The sequence below is a fragment of the Acinonyx jubatus genome, chromosome D3 (genome assembly GCF_027475565.1).
Source record: "Acinonyx jubatus isolate Ajub_Pintada_27869175 chromosome D3, VMU_Ajub_asm_v1.0, whole genome shotgun sequence".
NCBI lineage: Eukaryota > Metazoa > Chordata > Mammalia > Carnivora > Felidae > Acinonyx > Acinonyx jubatus.
In genome coordinates this window covers 19,245,766-19,264,739 of record NC_069392.1, presented here as the reverse complement: position 1 = coordinate 19,264,739, position 18,974 = coordinate 19,245,766, and the positions used below count along the sequence as shown (strand labels likewise).

At 41.4% G+C, this 18,974-nt stretch overlaps 1 protein-coding gene across 4 annotated transcripts in view; it reads left to right on the top strand.

The window, feature by feature from the left end:
- Positions 1–18,974, top strand: part of SPECC1L (sperm antigen with calponin homology and coiled-coil domains 1 like) — a 139,348-nt gene that overhangs the window by 3,516 nt on the left and 116,858 nt on the right. Inside the window, exon 2 of one of the 4 annotated variants that reach the window (XM_053206216.1) lies at positions 3,005–3,118. The exons of 2 other annotated variants lie outside the window; for them this stretch is intronic. The gene's annotated coding sequence lies outside the window, so the exon portion shown is untranslated. Of the gene's footprint in view, positions 1–3,001; positions 3,119–18,974 lie in introns of all 4 variants that reach the window. One more of the 4 variants, XM_053206217.1, reaches the window with a different exon arrangement.

Sequence of the window (18,974 nt, the reverse complement as noted above, 5' to 3'; positions counted from 1 at the left end):
CTTTATAAAATTCATCCTGGTCTGCTGTTAATAGGACTTAGAGTTAGTTATTGTAAATTTTTTTACTTATTTTTGTACTCACAAAACTGTAATATATTAAAATGTATCGTACACTAAAAAATTATTTTAACATTTATTTATTATTGAGAGACAGAGCATGAGCATGAGCATGGGAGGGGCAGAGAGAGGAGGAGATACAGAATCCGAAGCAGGCTCCCAGCTCTGAGCTGTCAGCACAGAGCCCAATGTGGGGCTCAAACTCACAAACTGCAAGATCATGGCCTGAGCTGAAGTTGGACGCTTAACCGACTGAGCCACCCAGGTGCTCCAAACATACGTTTAACATACGTTTTAAAAGTGTCTTTTTTTTTTTTTTAAGTGTATTTATTTATTTTGAGAGAAAGCGCCTAGAAGCACGGGCACACGCAAACGTGGGGGAAGGTCAGAGAGAGAGAGGGAGAGAGAATCCCAAGCAGGCTCAACACTGTCAGCGTAGAGCCTGACTTGGGGCTTGAATTCACAAACAGTGAGGTCATTACCTGAGCTGAAACCAAGAGTTAGATGCTCAACCAACTGAGCCAACCCAGGTGCCCCTCATTTTAAAAGTGTCTTGAATTAAAATTACAAATGCAGTTTAATTTTTCGTAATACTAACTTCTGTACTCTTCTCAGCTACCTGTAAGTTCTCCATGTTCAAAACTTTAAAAAATTTTTTATTTTATTTATTTATTTATTTATTTTAATGTTTATTTTTTTTGAGAGAGAGAGGTAGTGTCTGTGCATGGGGGAGGGTACTGACAGAGAGGAGTGAGAGGATTTGAAGTGGGATTTGCCCTGACAGCAAAGAGCCCAATGCGGGGCTCGAAGTTACCAACCGTGAGACCATGACCTGAGCTGAAGTTGGATGCTTAACCGACTGAGCCACCCAGGTACCCCCCAAATTTTTATTTTAAGTAGGCTTCACGCCGAATGTGGGGCTTGAACTCATGACACTGAGATCAGGAGTCATGTGCTCCACCTATTGAGCCAGCCAGGTGCTCCATAAGTTCTCCATTTTCAAAGGATAATTTGGTAACCCCCGAAAGGAAATTTGTCCCCTAGAAAAGAGTGCAGATCTTGTTTACAGTGCTTTTCTTGGTCGTTTCCCATGTCTTCAGTGTAGTTCTTTTCTGATTAAATCCAGAGGTTTGTTCCTGCCTCCATATTTCCAAAATATATCTGTTCATAGTCACTCCTCCCAACCCCACCCTCACCCCATCCCCAATTTTAAGGCCTTCAGTGGCTCCCACTATCTTCATAATCGGATTTACTAATCCTTAGCTTGGTATCTGTGACACCTCATCACCGGGCTCTGGCCTCCACTCTCATCCCTCTACTCCCCCTTTTTGGTGCTTCACTGAGTTTTGCTGAATAACTCTTGGTCCCTTAACTCTTTCCAGTCTCCATGTTTCCCTCTGCTGGAATGCTCTTCGCTCACTTCATCTGAATTATCTCCTTCAAACTCAGCTTAGATATTACCTTGCCTTGAAGGGATCTCTTGACCTATCTCCGGCATACTTGTCTAGTTCCTTGTCCAGGTAGGATTTGGTGGCCTGTGTTTTGTCTGTTTACTCCATGAGCCAGTGACATCACAGTGCACAGCAGAGTGTGTGGTTTGACTGAAGGTTGTTACATCTGCTGGGTGTGTTATGTGCTAGGCATGTCAGCACTACCAAGAAAGTAGAGATCACCTAGTCCCTGCCCTTTGGAGTTTTTCACTCCAGGTGTGCACGACCTCTCAGGCCCTGAGACACCTCCCATTGTACACACCAGTTTGCAGTCTATTTAATTGTATCTTGGTGTCTAATTCAAATCTTACTTCTTGAAGGAGGGGACTATCTCTAATATCTGTGTTGTAATCCAGAAACCAGGTGGGCATTAACTTTCTTCCTGGCTCTAGAGGGAATATGCATTTGTTGTATATTGCTTCCCCCTTTCCCCTTGTATATATACCTTCACCTTGGTTGGTTTTTTGTTTTTGTTTTTGTTTTAATTTGATGTATTTGGGCAATCAAGGTTTAAGAAATCAAGATATTAAATTTCAAGTTTATCCATTGTGTGTGTAGCCTAGGGAAAACAAAAATGATAAAGGAAGGGTGCTTGGCTGGCTCAGTGGGGAGAGAGTGTGACTCTTGATCTCAGGGTTGTGAGTTTGAGCCCCATGTTGGACGTAGAGATTAAAAATAAATCTTAAGAAAAAAATGATAAAAGCGCATATTATACTTCTTGTCAAAAGAACTGAGGTTATCCGAAGAAAAATTTAAAAGACCTTGGTTAAGCTTAGGATAGAAGCATGCAAAAAATCTGGCAGCATTGTTAAGATTTATAAAGAAGTATCTGTTAAAAATTAAAGGTGTCCTTTTCTTCTTCTCTCCCTTCTCATGTTCTTGGGAAAAATCCTAAGTCAGCCATTTTTCAGTCACACCTCTTCTACCGAGAATTCCCGAGGCAGTCCGTTGGAGCTGCTTGTTTTCCAGAACAGTTACAATTGCACTTTCTCCCAGGAGATGCCCCTTTTCTCCTACATAGAAGACAGCCAGTGTCCTGAGGCCTACTCCCTTCTTTGCCTGGAAGCTTCTTGTTATGGTTTGGTTTTATCCTACCAGGCTCAAGGATTCTTGAGCGGAAACTATTAAATTTTCTTCTTGTACACTTTTCTTTTTAAATATTAGTGGGTTTGGGCTAGTCTTAAATCTTTTCTCTCATGTTCTTTCTTGTTCTCCCTTTCTGGTCTGGTTTCTGCAAACTCCATTGAATCGTTACAGTTACCCAGGTTTGCTGTCTCTCCCCTGTTACAAATTACCTGCTGGACTCTGCAACCCGAGCTCCCTCATTTTTATTCTTTATGCTCCCCTCATTGTACGCTTATTCAGCCTGACTCAGTCCCCCCACGCAAGGCCTGCAGCCTTGTATTTTTTTAATCCTTCTTTGTTTTGTTTTTGTTTTTGTTTTTCTCTTTAAGTAGGCTTCATGCCTAGCGCAGAGCCCACTGTGGAGCCTGAACTCACAACCCTGAGATCAAGACCTGAGCTGAGATTGAGTCAGATGCTTAACGGACTGAGCCACCCAGGTGCCCCTGGTCTTTGTTTTTTTGTTTATCTCTTCCTTGCTTCAACTCTTGTCTCCCTCTCCCTCCCATACTTTATTCTTTAACATTCTTTATTATGTCATGTGTTCATTTGAACACAGGAATACCTGAGTGCATATATTCATTTGAATACCTGAATGATGTATTCATGTATTCATTTGCAAACATGTATTTTTTTTTAATATTCATTTATTTTTTGAGAGACAGAGCACAAATTGGGGAGGGGCGGAGAGAGGAGACACAGAATCCGAAGCAGGCTCCAAGGTGTCAGCACAGAGCCCGACGCGGGTCTTGAACTCACAAACTGTGAGATTGTGACCTGAGTCGAAGTCGGATGCTTAACCGACTGAGCCACCCAGATGCCCCATGTATATTTCTTTTAAAATAACAGGTTTATTGAGATAGAATTAATTCACCCTAAAGTTCACCCTTTTCAAAGTGTACACTTCAGTGGTTTTAAGTATATCCATAGAGTTGTGCATTGATCACCACTCTCTAATTTCAGAACATTTTCATCACCTCAGAAAGAAGCCTTGAACTTTTTTCTTTCTTTTTTTTTTTTTTTTTAGTATTTAGTTATTTTTGAGAGACAGAGACAGAGCATGTGTCGGGGGAGGGACAGAGAGAGAGGGAGACTCAGAATCTGAAGCAGGCTCCAGGCTCTGAGCTGTCAGCACAGAGCCTGACCCTGGGCTCAAACCCATGAACCGTGAGATCGTGACCTGAGCTAAAGTCGGATGCTTAACCAACTGAGTCACCCAGGCACCCCAAGAAGCCTTGTTCTGATTAATAGTCCCCCATTCTCCCCATTCTCCCTTCCCTGCAGTCCCTGGAAATCCCAATCTACTTTCTGTCTTTATGGATTTGCCTATTCTGGATATTTCATATAAGTGGAATCATACAAATTGTGGTCATTTGTCTGCCTTCCTTCATTTAGTGTAATTTTTTTAAGGGTTGTTGATGTTGTAACATTTATTTACACTTTATTCCTTTTATGGCCAAATAATAGTTTATATTTTGTTGATGGACATTTGGGTTTTTTCCACTTTTGACGATTATGAATAATGCTGCTGTGAACATTCATGTACAGGTTTCTTTGTGGATGAGTATTTTCAGTTCTCTTGCGTATGTACTTCAGAGTGGAATCACTGGGTCATGTGATAGCTATGCTAAAGTTTTTGAGGAACCACCAGTGATGCAGTTTTCAAAAATGCATCATTTTACATTCCCACCAGCAGTGTATGAGGGTTTCAAGTTCTTCCCTTCTCATCAGCATTGGGTTTTTGGAGGATACTTTTAAAAAATAAATGGGATGTTTTTGACACTTTTGCTTCTTGTTTTCTTTTTCTTTTTAATGTTTATCCACTTATTTTGAGAGACAGCGAGCGAGCAGGGGAAGGGCAGAGAGAAAGAGGGAGACAGAATCCTAAGCAGACTCCACACCTTCAGCACAGAGCCCGATGTGGGGCTCAAACCCATGAACACTGAGATCATGACCTTAGCCGAAATCAAGAGTTGGATGCTCAACCAACTGAACCACCCATGCTTCTTGTTTTCTTTGCTTAATACTTCTGGAAGTTCCATTAAATTAGCTGGTATTGGTTACTGGGGGGCTCAGTTGGTTAAGCATCTGACTCTTGCTTCCGGCTCAGGTCATGATCTCATGGTTCATGAGTTTGAGCCCTGTGTAGGGCTCCACGCTGACGGTATGGAGCCTGCTTGGGATTCTCTCTCTTTCCCTTTCTCTCTGCCCCTCTTTCTCTAAATAAATAAACAAACAAACAAATAAACTTAAAAAAATTAGCTGGTATCACTCTTACTCGTGATTAAAGACTTCCTAGTAATAACCCATAATAAAAATATATTAGTTTTTCAAGTCAGGAGATAATTATTTGTTTGTTTATTTTTCATTTTCTTTAATAAACTCTATGCCCAATGTGGGACTAAAACTCAAGACCCCAAGATCAAGTCACAGACTCTACCAACTATGCTAGCCAGGTGCTCCATCAGTTCAGATATCTATTAAGTGGCTGTTAAGTGCCAGGCACTGTTCTAGGCTCTGGGGCAACAGCATTGAACAAACCAGCCAAACTCCCCTGCACTCTTAGAATTCTATTTTCTGGTGGGGGAGTGGGTGGGAAGTCAGGAAATAAATAATATAGATAGGATTTTACCAGTGCAGTGTGAGTCTGTGGCAGTTTTCTGAGTAGCGTATATGAAGTACCAAAGGCTAGATTACCCTAAACATTACAAGTTATTGTAAGTCAGTATTAGTATTACTCACCTTGCAGGTAAAAGTAGCAACTTTCATAAAGGGGAAAATAGAAAACCAGCTGGATAATGCAGATACAGAGTTTTTCTGGGGGATAAACTGATAGGCCTGAAAGGTAAGTGGGTAAGTCCTTGGTAGCAAAGTTTGCATATTTATAAATTGTATACAAATCCCCTTACTCTAGTGATCAGTAATAAACAACCTTGACCAAAAAGCCATGTAAGGTATATAATATGTGTTGGAAGTTTTTGATGGGTGCAGCCAAGAGGATTTTTGGGTGACTTGGCAAAACTTCCAGGCCCACACGATAGTCTTGTTTTCTTCCTGAACTTTTATATACTTATAATACTGCCCTGTGAATTATTGAAATTGCCCCTACAGTAAAGCCTACTCTAAATTATTCATGCTGATGCTTAGGGAAAATAATCTGGGTCATCTAGAGTGGTTAGGTCTGGAGGGAAAAAAGATGTCCTCCCCACAAGGGCAGATTTACATTGATATGCAGCCTAGTGGGGCCTGCACTAACTCCTCTTGGTTGGCTCTAGAAGTAATGCAGTTAAACATTTCTGTTCTGATTTTGTTTTTTTTATATTTGTATTTGACTTGGAAATGAAGTTAAAAAACACACTTTAGACACGCATTTACTCAACCTTCCTGTTACCTATCTAGTTCAAAGGCTTGCTGGGCCTTTGCTCAATCATCATGGAATGCAAATCATTTATTAATAACCAGAATTTCACTGTAGTTAATAAAATACTTTGCAAAAAAAGTTTTTTGGCATTTCAGTTACTAATGTTCCTTGTTTTTAAATTAAAAAAACGCAAACTGGAAGTTTATGTTAAAGTTTTTTTTGTAATGTTTGTTTATTTTTGAGAGAGCAAGTGGGGGAGGGGCAGAGAGAGAGGGAGACAGAGAATCCCAGAGGCTCTGTACTGCTCCTAATGCAGGCCTTGAACCCAGGAGTTATGAGATCATGACCTGAGCCAAAACCAAGAGTTGACATGTAACTGACTGAGCCACCCAAGTGCTCTAAAGTTTGTTTGGTTTTTTTTAGTTATCTTTTTTTAAGTAATCTCTACACCCAACATGGGGCTCGAACTCACAACCCCAAGATCAAGAGTCGCATGTTCCCCCAACCGAGCCAGCCAGGCATCCTAAATTTTGGATTTCTTAAAAGTCTAGTATAGAATATAAATGTCAATCAGAAAGCTGTCTAGCTGTACTGGTTTGTTTGTTTGTTTGTTTGTTTATTTTGTACTGGATTTTTAATCACTTCCTCTCCTGGCTTTGCTCTGACTCCTCCCATCACACATGTGCTTAGTTGGGTTGGGTTCCAAAACTTTATTTATAAAACTAATTTAATTCATAAGGTTTATGAGGTTAATGTTAATAGTACTGTGGAATCGATTGAGCATCTATAGCAGCAGAGCTGAAAAAGCATACATTTCATGTGTATCTTTCATTAAATATGGTCCTCTCACAACACATCTTGAGGTAGTTAGCACAACTATTATTTTCCTTAATTTTATAAATGAGGAAACAAGGTTAAAAATACAGAGTTAACCAGTGGCCACGCTTGGATTTGAGCCACGGTTTCTGACTAAAAGTTTTATGTTTTTGCTGCCTTTCAACTAGAATGCATTTGTCATAAGGTTGAAGGAACTACAGTACTTTGTAGCCTGGACAATGGAAGACTTAGGTGGGTGTTGTTTCTCTTGTAATTGAAATATTTGAAGAGCTTTCACGTGTAAAGAGGGGTGAAATTATTCCCTTTGCTTTGGCAGGTATTCTGGTAAGTGGTAGTTAAAGTTGTACTGACATTTGGCTCCATAAACTGCCCAAGAATTGGAGGGACTGCCCTTTCAAGCTACTACCTAATAATGAAGGCTTTGGGTGTTGAGGGATGATGAGTAGGGGATTAAACTTGATGCCAGACCACTGTTAGCAAAGTCCTCTCCCCTTTTCATTTCTTTGCTTCCTCCCTCTGTATCCTTTCTTGCCTGAGCTCTTGGCTGGGCATCCTCCCTTCTCCTTGCCTCTTTTTCCTTAAGCCACTCAGAGTCAAGTTTTCAAAGTGGGACATGGGACGCCTGGGTGGCTCAGTCGGTTGAGCATCTGACTTCAGCTAGATCATGATCTCACGGTTTGTGAGTTTGAGCCCCACATTGGGCTCTGTGCTGACAGCTCTGAGCCTAGAGCCTGCTTCTGATTCTGTGTCTCCCTCTCTTTCTGCCCCTCCCTCACTCACACTCTCAAAAATAAACATTAAAAAAATTCAAAAGTGGGACAGTCTCTTGCTAATATTTAATGATAATTCTCTTTGGTTCATTTTTCTCACATTTAGAATATATCCTTATTCCTTCTGTATTACTTAATTTATTTTTTATTTTTTAGAGAGAGAGTGTATGTGTGCATGCATGCAGGTGGGGGGTGGTAGGAGCAGAGAGAGAGAGTCCCAAGCAGGTTCTGCACTGTCAGCACGGAGCCTGACATGGGGCCTGATCCCACGAACCATGAGATCATGACCTGAGTTGAAAATCAAGAGTCAGATGCTCAGTAACTGAGTCCCCCACATGCTCCAAGTATTACTTTATTTTATTTTATGTTTTTAAAGATTCTGGTTTTAAGTAATCTCTGCACCCAACATAGGGCTCTCACAACCCTAAGATCAAGAGTTGTATGCTGTACCAATTGAGCCAGCCAAGTGCCCTTCCTTCTGTATTATTTTATTTAAAATTTTTTTTTTCAACGTTTATTTATTTTTGGGACAGAGAGAGACAGAGCATGAACGGGGGAGGGGCAGAGAGAGAGGGAGACACAGAATCTGAAACAGGCTCCAGGCTCTGAGCCATCAGCCCAGAGCCCAACGCGGGGCTCGAATTCACGGACCGCGAGATCGTGACCTGGCTGAAGTCGGACGCTTAACTGACTGCGCCACCCAGGCGCCCCCTTTCTGTATTATTTTAAATAAAGTGACAGTAAAGAATGAATTTGGAATTTATAATATTTTCCAATAGTATTCCTAGGGAGATTTTTTTAAATGTTTATTTATTTTTAAGGTGGGGGGGGTGGGGGGGACAAAGGATCTGAAGCCGGCTCTGTGCTGTCATGATAGCAGGGAGCCTGATGTGGGGCTCGAATCATGAGCTGTGGGATCATGACCTGAACCAAGGTCAGACGCTCAACTGACTGAGCCACCCAGAGATTTTGTTTTGTAACTGGAAATGAAAAGGGAAGAGTGTATACTAGGATGGTAGGCTGAAGAGAGGTTTATTTTATAAGTATGAGATTCTCTGAAGAAAAGCTAATGCAGTATTTACTGTCTTACCCAGGTTTATATCCTTGGAGAGAAACACCCAGGTTTCTTACCTTGTTTCGTTCCCAGTTGCATGTGATTATAGAAAAAGCTACATAGGCACTGTGTTTGCATAGCCAAAGGAGTTACACACTGCAGATGGGCAGAGAGGGTGGTAAGCAGTGGTAGTAGGTTCTGTGTTGACATCAGAATGGCTTCTGAGAAAGGATCATTAGAACTCTTAGTCACCACACATCTTTGAAAGTGGTTTCAGAGATTAGTGAGATCAAGAAGAAAAAGACCTGTTATCTCTCAGATGGCCAATGAATTTTTGCATAGCAGTTACTGGTTTATCTTTTGTCTATGTACTTAAAAAAAAATTTGTCAGAAGCCCAGACTTTAGATATTTGTTCAGTGATTAAATCTCCATGCCATGCTGTGTCAGAAGTGTGCTTGGTGGATTTCAGATGGTAAGGGTAGCTGAACTGAAAGAAAGATTGCATCAAGTTACAAGCAAGTGAGAAAGTAAGCTAGGAGAATTCTTCCTGCCAAACTACCATACAATGCTTTTTAAAATAATTGAATTTATCCCACTGCTGTCTGATGGTTTAGAGATGAACCATTGTGAATATCTGATACCTAGCTAACTGAGGTTAGTGTAGGAACTTCCCATTTCCGCTGATGTCTGGTGATAAATCAGCCCTCCCAGCCCCACTAGTAGAAGGCTTTTGAAGAGCGAAGAGGAGGATCCAACTACTTTCAAGACAGTTCATTTAGTGTAGGGGCATCTCTGATTATTAGCTGTCCCGGAATCTGCCTCTTGATATCTGTTGTTCACTAGTCCTATTCCTGCCTTCTGGATTTTTTCAGATTTGAGAACAGCCATATTTTTTAAATAACCTCTTAAGTTGAAAGTCTTTCTTCTTTGACTTGTTTCCAGAGCTCTGTATTAGAATTTGAAGATTTCCATTGCTGAGTTGGGGGTAAGATGCTGTGATACTTGTATGGGAATCTGTTATTATTACTATTTTTTAATTTTAAAAAAATGTTTATTTTAGAGCGCACTCACGAGGAGGAGAGGGGCAGAGATAGAGAGGGAGACACAGAATCCAAAGCAGGCTCCAGGCTCTGAGCTTGTCAGCACAGAGCCTGACTTGGGTCTTTAACTCAACCCGATCCGTGAGATCATGACCTGAGCCCAAGTAGGACGCTGAACCAACTGAGCCAGCCAGGCGCCCTGGGAATCTGTTATTCTTAATATATGCTACTAATAACCTTTTACTGAAATTCAGCTTGCTAGTAATAACATCATGTAGCAGTGTTCTAAAATTTTACTTTTTAAAAGATTGGAATGAAACATTAAAAGAAAAAAAATTTTACATGTTATATTTTCTTAATACCGGATTGGTTATGTTTTATTCAAATTCTGACATGTCATTGAGGTTTATTGCTTGGACATTGAAGACAAACAGTATGATCCTGAATTGGCAACAGCAAAATCAGTGTAATTGAGTTAAATGGTGTATCTCAGCATTTTAACAAGGAAGTGTGGACTATGACATTTTGAACTCAGAAGGAAGTGCTTTCCACTGTTTTTCTCTTTTTTGTCTTATATCCTTATCCTACCACTAATCAGTGAACAGAAGTTCTACACTCTGTTACAGGTTGTCTCATAACAGGCGGTGAACTGTGTAATAGGTGGTTAATTGGCCTGTCTAGAAAGACTTTATTAGGATTTACTTCTGACACACATGTCCTTTTCAGCAGAGATTTGGGCTGTTCACCTCATAGCTTTGATTTTTGTCTGTTTTTCAGGTATTTGGTTCCATTTTCTTTACAGTTGTTAAATGATATCTTTAAAGTACTTATCCCTGCCTTGCCTCATAAGTGGGTATTTGTATCCTCAGTGAGGCCTGTGAGGACCAGTCTCTATACAACTGCATCTGAAGGTGTGTTGGTAATTGCTGGAAGAGTTACAGTCTAAGGGCTGGGGCCCTCATGAGGTGGGGGGGACCATTGGTATCAGTGCCATAGGTTGTCTGAGCTAGACCTTGAGGGTACATGAGCTGTGCTCGTCCTTTGAGGTTGGCTTTGAAGGAGGAGGCATTTTCAGTGAATGGACATTAGAGTTGAGGGGAGAACACATCAGTTCGTGGGAGCTGTGTGAGTAAGGCAGAGTGACCAGTGCTGGATTCGTGAAAGAGAAACAGGCCTGCTGCTCTAAACTTAGGCTGTTTGGAGAGGAGTCCCAGAGACTGGTTTTGGAATTGTAGGTCAGGCTGTTTTGTGGAGGACTGATGTCAAGCAAAGAGATTCGGACTTTTAATATTCTTGCTGAGTATGGCATAAGACTTCTGTTCATCTTTTTCATCGTGGTTCACTTTGTATATTATTTCTTGTGTTCTTTTGCTCCCTTCCCTACTGGTGCCTTTCCTTTCCTCCCTGCTTGTGGATCTGTGTGCCAAGCCTAGGGTTGCCAGAGAAAATACAGATGCCCAATTATATTTAAATTTGAGATAAACAGCATTTTTTTTTTTTTTTTGCTCTAATTGTGTACCAAATGCTGCCTAGATAAAATACAGTGAAGTGATTGCTGTAGTGGAAGTACCAGGAGATGTCATTTGAGCTGAATCTTGACATGACATGTGAGCAGCTATTTCTCAGGCAAGAAGATGGTAAGGAGCTCTCAGGGATAGGTAACGGTAGGAGCAGAAGTGTGGGTGTTTGGAAAAACATGGCTATGTTTGTGTGTAAAACAGGAAACCAGGTGGGGAGGGTCGGTAGGAGCTGAGATCTGGAAGACGTGTGTTGGTCATTGGAGTGTTTGGTCTGAGGCAGGGAGTGGGGCATTGCCTGCCACAGGGGAGTGCAGGGTGGACTTTGTGCTTCGGTGTGGAGAAACAGTTGTGGTGTGGGAGCATTGCAGTCTGGGAGAACATCATGAGGCTGTGGTAGTTGTCAGGCTATACTTTTTCCCAACAGAAATAGGCTGGAGCTGGGCTTGCAGGGGTGGTGGGGATGGAGAGGAGGGAATGCTGTAAGTCTTGGCAAGACACGACTCTACCATAGTGAAACATCTGTGAACATTGAGCACACCAAAGGCCCTCTGGAGTCTCACTGTACATGCCACCCCTTGAGATAAAGAAGGACAATCCACAGAGTTCCCCAGTTGTGGTGGAATGCCCTGGGTTTTGGAGTCAGACCGTCTCAGATCCCTGCTGTATGTTTGCCAGCTGTGAAGGGTCAGGTTATCCTTTTTACAGTGGACTTGATAATCATACCCATCTCCTTAGATGAAGGACAGTTGAATGAAATGATGTGTGTGAAGTTTCCAGCATAGTGCTTGGTGCATATAGTTGGCCTGCAGGTTTTACTTCTTTTCCTCCTGCCAGTGAGGTTTCAGAGGGTTGTGAGAACGGTAGAGTTTGGCCATACATACCCTCTGGGGTGGTCAGTCTCTGCCAGGCAGCTAGGGGACTGCAGAAAGAGGTGCAGCTAAGCAGTGAGACCTGTGGCTCCTTCTCACATTTCATTCTGGGAGATCAGAGAGAGCCCTTCTTTGAGCTGTCCTTTCCCAGGAAATGTGGGTGGAAATCCAGGGTAGTAATAGGCCCTGTAGCAGGGACAGTCCCTTCCTATCAGCCAATTCTGTCGAGTTGCTTTCTCAGTTCAACAGAATGTCTGTGCGAATGTGACCCTGTGTATTAGGTAAGGTGCAGAAAGATAGACATCTTCCCTTCCAGGCTTAAACCAATCCCTGTACCCCAAGGTTTCTTCGTCCTGGCACTATTGATATTTTGGGTCAAACAGTTCTTTGCTGAAAGGGGCTGTTCTGTGCATTGTAGGATGTTTACAGCATCCCTGGCCTCTACCCGCTTGATGCCAGTAACACCTCTACTCCATCATGACAACCAGAAATGTCTACCAACAGTGCCAGTGGTCCTCTAGGGGGCAAAATTGCCTACTGTTGAGACCATGACCTTATACTCAGTAGCCACAAGGAAAAAGGACTCCTTAGTATTTCTTTTTATTAATTTTCATTTTATCTAACTAGTGAAATGCTTGTTGAAAAAGATTTCATTTTTATCAAACCAAATTCAAATTCTAATCTATTTTAACTAGTTTAGAAAGACTTCTTTTGTGCTATTGACAAAACAATTCTCAGATCTAAATTTTTGCTTTTTTTAATTGAGCATTTAGGAACTTTTTTATTGTATTTTTTTAAAATGAACTTTACAATATGATTATATACAGAAAAATGCTTCCATTTTAAATGTACAGTTTGGTGGGGTTTGAAAAATGTATATAGCCATATTAGCAGCACCTCAATCCAGATAACAGAGTATTTCCATAACCCCCAAAAGTTCCCTTGTATCTTGTTCAATTGATTTCCCCTTCTTCCACCCCTAAGCAACCACTGATCTACTTTCTGTCACTGTAGGAAAGTTTGCATTTTGTAGAATTTCATGTAAATGGAATATATCAGGCTTCTTTCATTTATCATAATGCTTTTATTTTTAAGTTTATTTATTTTGAAAAAAAAAATTTAATGTTTATTTTTGAGAGAGAGAGAGAGACAGAGCATGAGCAGGGGAGGGGCAGAGAGAGAGGGAGATACAGAATCTGAAGCAGGCTCCAGGCTCTGAGCTGTCAGCACAGAACCCGATGTGGGGCTTGAACTCACAAGTGATGAGATCATGACCTGAGCCGGAGTCAGATGCTCAACTGACTGAGCCACCCAAGCGCCCCTAAAGTTTATTTATCTTGAAAGTGTGTGTGTGTGTATATGTGCGCTCACAAGCAGGGGAGGGGCATAGAGAGAGGGAGAGAGAGAAAAATCCCAAGCAGGCTCCCCACTGTCAGCATGGAGCCTGATGCAGGGCTTGATCCCCTGAGATCATGACCTGAGCCAAAACCAAGAATTGGATGCTCAACCGGCAGCAGCTCAGTCGGCCAAGTGTCTGACTCTTGGTTTCATATGCTTTTGCTTATCATAATGCTTTTGAGATTTATCCATGCTGTTGAATGTTATCAGTGGATTCTTCCTTTTTCTTGCAGAGTTTTATTTCGTTGTATAGCCATACCACCGTTTGTTTATCCATTCCCTTGTTGATGGGCATTTGGGTTGTTTCTGGTTTGGAGTTATTGTGTGTATTATTTATTTATTTATTTAACTTATTTTTTTGACAGAGCGTGAGTGGGAGAGGGGTGGAGAGAGAGGGAGACACAATCCAAAGCAGGCTCTAGGCGCCAAGCTGTCAGCACAGAGCCCGATGCAGGGCTCAAACCCACAAGCTGTGAGTTTGTGACCTGAACCTAAGTCGGACACTTAACCGACTGAGTCACCCAGGCTCCCCTGTATTTTTTATTTATTTTTAACTTTTAACTTTTTAAATTTTAAATTTTATTTTAGAGAGAGAGCACAGGTCAGGGAAGGGGCAGAGGGAGAGAGAGAGAGAGAAAGGATCTTAAGCAGGCTCCCACCTAGCACGGAGACAGACTTGGGGCTCGATCCCATTGCCCTGGGATCAAGACTGGAGCCAAAATCAAGAGTCGGATGCTCAACCAACTGGGTCACCCCAGGCATCCCTGTATGTATTTTTTAAAAGCCGCTGTGAACATTTGTGTGTGGATATGTGTTTTAATTTCTTTTGGATAAATACCTGGGGTTGGAAGTACTGGTAAGTATGTGTTTAAATTTATGAGAAACTGCCAAAATGTTTTCCAGAGTAGCAGTAAGTTGTATTCTTGTAGCAGCAGTGTGTGAGAGTTCCAGGTGTTCCTGTCCTCACTGACACTTAGTCTGTCTTTCATTTTGGTTGTTCTAGTGAAGTGGTTCAAATCTAAAATTTTAAGCTTTTTTTGTATTATTTATTTATTTTAATTTATAAAAAAATTTTTTAAAGTAAGCTCTATGCCCAGTGTGGGGCTTGAATTCATAATTCTGAGGTCAAGAATCGTTTGGGGCACCTGGGTGGCTCAGTCGGTTAAGCCTCCAAGTTCAGATCAGGTCATGATCTCACGGTTTGTGGGTTCGAGCCCTGCATCCGTCTCTGTGCTAACAGCTCAGAGCCTGGAGCCTCTTCGGATTCTGTGTCTCCCTCTCTGTCTCTCCCCTGCTAACGCTCTGTCTCTCTCTCTCTCTCTCTCTCTCTCTCAAAAATAAATAAACACTAAAAAAGTTTTTAAAAACTTGCATGCTCCACTGACTGAGCCAGCCAGGCTCCCCTGTAAGCTTATTCTTTAAAATGTTTATTTATTTTTGAGAGAGAGAGTGAGAGAGCGCACAGGGGATGGGCAGAGAGAGGGGGGACCAGAGGAACTGAAGTTCAATGCAGAACTCGAACCCATGAATCATGAGATCGTGACCTGAGCTGAAGTTGGACGCTTAACCAACTGAGCCACCCAGGTGTCCCCAAGCTTATTTTTAAAGGATTTTTTACATTGTTACATTGAACGATTAGTGAAATGCAAAGAAAATATTTCATTTTGTGTTTCAGATCAGAGTTTGTTATAAATGTAAGAATATGTCAAAATGGTGTTTTTAATTAAAAATATGGCTGACAGTTTATTCTATGAATATAGCATTGTGCAAGTGTGTAACTGTCTGCCAAAACTCTGAGCATAAAGCCATGGTTTGAAGGGGTCCTGAATAAACGTTTTCTTTTTGTAAATAAATATTCACAGACTTTGGCTTAGGAGGGAATGGCCAGAGGAGACTCAACATTTCTTGCATTCTGGGAGTTTGAACTTTGAGAACCAATTTGTTTTGGACTAAATCTGGAAAAATCATTTGTGTACTGTAGCCAGAAATTCTTTCAGGCTATCCTCTTCCAGCCTTGTCACTTGTCTGGAATGTTAAGTATTGTCAGTTTAACAGCCTTTCAGCAGCTTGTATTAAAAAGAGAGATCTCCAGAAATGGATCTGAAGAGGTCTTCATATGAGATTAGGTTTTTTGAAAAGAGAAAAAGAGACAAACCAAGAAACAGATGCTTAACTATAGGGAATAAACTGATGGTTACCATAGGGGAGGTGGGCGGGAGGGAGGATGGGCTGAATCGGTGACGGGGATTAAGGAGTGCAACTCATTGTGGTGAGCACAGGGTGAGGAATGGAAGTGCTGAATTACTATATTGTACACTTGCAACTAGTATTACACTGTTAACTAACTGGAATTTAAGTGAAAAAAATAGATTTGTCATTATTTGGAAAGCACTAAAATGAAAACTTAGGGTTCTAAGTTTGAAAAATCCAGGGAGCTTCTAGTTTCTAAAGATTTCCTTGTGTTAAGTCTTGTAGAGTAATAGAGAAAAATCATAAATTAATATGAGTGGGCTTCTCTCTGGCCAAAAACACATGGACACGGAGTTGTGCTTTTGAATTTTTGTTACTGATAATTAACTCCTTTTCTTAGCATCCTGTCTGTCAGTTATGGTTTGGTGGAAAGAGCTCAGACTTTGGGCAAGCTGTTTACCTCTCTAACCCCAGTTTCTTCCTCCTTCTCAGCACGTAGGGCAATGATGAGAATCAGGTGTGTTGGTGCAGCACCGACCTTTCTTGCTGGCAGGCTGACAGTCTCCAGGCAACAACAGCAACACCAGCAAAGTGTCTCCACGTCCTCATGACTCTCTGACATTCTCCCCTTTAACAAAGCCAAAGTTTTGAAAAGGTCTTTATCCTTCATCTACTCAGCTTTTTATCCCATTCCACTACAGTCTGACTTGGCCCCTGACCTTCCCCTGGGGGCTGTGCTGGCCCTGCTTACCATTAGCTCCTTATTGCTAACTTCAGTATCCAGTTGGGCATGGCTGGTCAGTGTGGCGTTTCTCCTGCTCCCTTCATAGAGTGTGGCCAGAATCAGAAAGGAGAAAGCTGGGAAGGAAAGTGGGGGAAATCAGAGAGGAAGCTGTTTTTTCCTTCTTCTGTGACCATGAAGGTGTTGAAGGGTGGTGCACCCCTAGGGTAAAGAAGAGGACATAGGGGTGAAGTTCCTTCCTTCTCAGGGCTGGAGGTGGAAGTGGAGGAGAGGTGGATATTAATGCCACCTTTCCTCACTAAGTCATAATGTGGATCATTGATTTCTGGAAACACTACCATAACAAGACAGACTACCGTATTAAATGTGCACATTAGTTGATAATCACACCCTCATTTTAGGCATGAAATAAAATTGGTATTGGGGTGCCTGGCTGGCTCAGTCAGAAGACCATGAGACTCTTGATCTTGGGGTAGTGAGCTCGAGCCCCATGTTGGGTGTAGTGATTACTTAAATAAATATACTTTAAAAAATTGGTGTTAAAAATGAGAAGGGGGGTGCCTGGTTGGCTCAGTCGGTTGAGCATCCGACTCTCGATTTTGGCTCTGGTCATGACTGCAGGGTCATGGGATCGAGCCATGTGTTGACCTCCTTACTGAGTTTGGAGCCTGGTAAAGATTCTCTCTCTCTGCCCCTCTCCCCATCTCGCATGTACACGCGTTGTCTCTCTCTCAAATAAAATAGAGAAGGTATTGTGTTAACAATAAAAATAAGCATTTGAAAATAGTAAGCATTATAGTCAGTAAGCTCCTTAGTAAGCATTGAAGTATTTGGGGCAGTAATGGACTTCTGTATATGGATCCAGACTAAGCAGAGAATTGTACATCCAAAGTCTTCTCTCTCCTTCCTGTCCCTGTTTTGTGCATCTTGTGTATCGCCCATTTACACATGTGCAGTTTTTTGACCTGACAGTGCTCATGCTTTTCCTCTGAGTAAGTCTTGACTGTTTTCAATGGAGTCTTGCTCCAAGTCTCTCTTTAAATGCACTTCTCTGATTGTGGGTCAGTTCACAAAAGAAGGGTTATAAACACACATGTGTTGAGGAATTCAGTGGATCAGTATGTTGCATTATGATTTATCTAATTAAAACATTTCTTGCTGAATTTCTTTTCAGTGTTTTGTTTGTTTTTTTGTAGTACACATGCTTTGATAAGATTGGTTGTTGGTTTTGATTCATTTAGTAACGTGTAGTTACTGACTCCAGTGTGGTTAGTTTCCTAAATTTCCCTTGACTGTGTGATTCCTTCTCCTCAGGGTTTTAAGTCTGTTCTTAATTTACAATTTGAATTGATCCCTACATTTCAAATACGGAGTTTTTAAAATAAGGGACAAATACATTTAGGTTGTTTTTAATTTTTTTAAATGTTTATTTGTGAGAGAGAGAGAGAATGTATGTGAGTGGGAGAGGGGCAGAGAGAGAGGGAGACACGGAATCTGAAGCAGGCTCCAGGTTCAGAGCCCGATGGGGGGCTCAAACTCACGAACTGCAAGATCATGGCCTGAGCTGAATGAAGTTGGACGCTTAACCGACTGAGCCACCCAGGCATCCCTAGATTGTTTTGGTTGAAACCCTTTTTGGATTTTTAGTGGGATATTGATAGCAATAAAAAATAATAATTAATAAGCAGATTTATTTATTTATTTATTTATTTATTTATGGCATAAGTGAGCAAGGGGCGGGGGGTGGGGAGACGTGGAGAGAGAGAAATGGGGCTCACCCAAAGCGGGCCCTGAGCTCATGAACTGTGTGTGAGATCATGACCTGAGCTGAAGTCAGATGCTTAACTGTCTTAGCTACCCAGACGCCCAGCAGTTTCCTTTTTAAAAGTAGTTTTGATTCCTGGTTCTGAATGGTATAAGTTATGGCATAGAATTTTTGAGTTTCTGAAAGATCCTAATCCATCCTCCTTGCCTTATAAACAAGGCTCCTAGAGGTAGCATGACTTACCAAGGTCATGCAGACTTGTCAGGCTTGCAACCACAATCCAGGTCTCCTGATTATCATTCCAGTGAACTCCCTACCATGTATTTTCAGTATTTCCTGATATATAATTTTCAGTGGGAAAGAACCAGCAGCAAGTGTTGTTTGTTGACATCTATGTGCAATAGTATATAATTTAATGTAAGTAGTGAGTATAAACAGTCTTTAGTCATTCCTTATAAAGGGTTTCTCTTACAAAGTGCCTTTTGAATTGCTGCTTTTATTTTAATAAGGCATTAGTCATACTTGGGGCATGCGGTGTATTCTTTTACGTTATGGTATACCACATTTATCCATCTTTACTGTGGGCTGTCAACCCTGCTAAGCACTTTAGGTTCATTACTTCATTGAATTCTCTCAAAATCCTTATAAGGTAGGTAGCATTAGCAGCCCATTTTACATATGAGGAAACTGAGATTTCAGAGAGGTGGAGTAATTTGCCCAGGGATACAGGTTCGTTCATGCAAGGTAGAGCAGTCTCC